Here is a 2,650-nt window from a genome sequence, read left to right as displayed (position 1 = left end):
CTATTTTTTTAGTATTTAGGAGCCACTTAACAAAAATTAGATGATTTTCTCAGTTTTTTGTGTATGTTATAGTCGATGAATATTTTGGTGATATAACTTTTGGACACTTTTTTTCTAAAACCTTTACAGGACCCTCTGTAATGATATGGGGAAACAATATGTATAGCATCACCGTGATCCACACCATTTTTTAAGCATTTAAGGGCCACTTAATAGAAATTAGGCAATTTTCTCAGTTTTTCATGTGTATTAGTTAATGAGTTCTTTGGTGAATTTTCGGGCACTTTCAAGTTGCAAACGAGGGTGTGTGATCCTTCCTCTACTACTTTCAATTTGCAAACGAGGAGCCGAGCATGATTATTCTTGTGATGAAATTTGTGTTCTATGAAACTCGAATTTTTGATGAGAGAATATAAGTTCTTGCACAAATATTTGAAACGCAAGAGGTTATTTCACATGCAACCTCAATAGAATATCAACTACTAGATCTTCTAGTAAAAGTCAGTGATTATTTAATTCAATTTCTCATAACGTCTCTTGTTATCAGATTCCAATTTGATATATATTCTCTTGTCATTAGATTCGTACATGATATATCATTTATTGTCATCAGATTCATATAGGATATTTCATGCAAAGAGAGGTAATACTGATAATTTTTTACAGGCAATTGTTGCACCGTATGTACTTGTGATGGTAAATTATCACTACAACAAATTTGATTATCAGGGACGAATAATTTCGTCATGTATAAATCATATTTCGTCACTAAAACTCTTGTGTGACGAAAAAAATTTCGTCAATCAGTCGTCACTAAACGTGCGTCACTAAAAGTATACAAAGACGATTTAGTGCTTCGTCACTAAAATATTATATTAACTACAAAAATAAAAATTGTCCCCAAATGCGTAAACATTTGTGACGAATTTATTTGTCATAAAAAGTGTAACAATTTTGTAGTTAATAGTATGTTTTGTCACTAAAAATATTATTATTAGTGACAAAATTAAATCATCACTAATTATTTTGTTCAATCAATGATGACATCAAATGTCTCTAAAGCTATATGTATTTCGTAGTTGAAAAAATACAATATCGTCACTAATGACTATTTTTTTATATACAATTTTTTTTTGTCATTAAATGTAAAAATTAGGGACAAATTTATTATTATAAAAAAGGTTAATAATTTTGTGATTAAATATATCATTTTGTCACTAAAAGTGTTGCTTTTATCGACGATATATATTGTCCCTAAATATTATCATAAGTAGTGACAATTACAATTGTCACAAAATAAAAAAATAATTCATATTCAATAAAAGGGGTACTAGGACAATACATTTTGTGTCACTGAATGTAACTAACTTGTGATGAATTAATTTAATTCATGACACAAATATTTGTCATAAAATTCACCCATGATCATACAATAAAAACAACTAAAATTATACTAAATTAATAATATCTCATTACAAACTCCTAAAATAAAAGTAAAATATGTCCAATGACAAGAAAATCAAACCAAAAATATACTAAATATTACTCCTATACAAAGACATATAAGTAAAAATTCTTTCCAAAATATCAATAATGTGGTAACACATAGCTTGTAATCAATCTTGATTCATTTCTCACCCTTTATACCTGTACAAAGAGAGAGAAAATAAAACAAAAATTTAGATTGAGATGTTTATACTAGAGTCAAAAGTAAAATATGTAACACAATTTGTCTTTCATATGTTCTATTGCCCACTTTTATAAGGCTTATTTGATGGGTTGTCCCTTGTATTTGTCACGACCCAAAAATGGAGGTGATGGCACTCGTCTTAACCCACCAAGACAAGTAAGCCTAAAACTCAACCATTACAATAAAATGCAGAATTTTGTTTATAATAAACTCAAATATTTTCCCAAAATCTGGTTGTCACGTGTACAAGCCTCTAAAGTATTACAATTGAATCAAAAGAAAAATACAAGTCTCATATGACATTATTTCTAGAGTAGAACAAGATCATAAACAAGAGTAAGAAGGATCGCTGAGAAGACAAACAACTACCTCACAAATCTCCCAGAAGCCGTGGAAAAGAAGAGAATGACAAGTACCACAAAAATCCAGGCTCGTAACCTACAAAAATTTGTAGAAGCAAGGGGTGAGTACCAAACCACACGGTACTCAGCAAGTAAACCTCTAAACACGAGCTAAGGGGATAGAATACAAGTACTCCTTACACCCCAACCGAACCTTCACAACTACAATCTGTATAAAATCAGCCCAACCTAACAGTTCACAATTTACAAGCACATATCTCAACAACAACATTCTAACAATCATATATTCTCAACAACAAGCTCAATATTTATCAATTACCACCTCCACAACTACAACCTGCTTAGTACCAGCCCAACATAACAGTTCACAGTTTACAAAGCACATAGCTCAACACAACACTCTAACAATTTCATATCCTCAACAACAACAATAGTTTCATATCCTCAACAACAACACTCTAACAATTGCATATCTTCAACAACAAGCTCAATATTCATCAGTCACAAGTTCCATAGAAAGGCACTCACAAGATCAGCAACACACAAGATCAAGTTCACCAATAATAAAGAAGTGCAATGCAATGAAATGCAATGTCAA

This window comes from Solanum stenotomum, chromosome 1 (assembly GCF_019186545.1).
Source record: "Solanum stenotomum isolate F172 chromosome 1, ASM1918654v1, whole genome shotgun sequence".
In the NCBI taxonomy this organism is placed as follows: domain Eukaryota; kingdom Viridiplantae; phylum Streptophyta; class Magnoliopsida; order Solanales; family Solanaceae; genus Solanum; species Solanum stenotomum.
Note: the sequence above shows the minus strand (reverse complement) of the source record.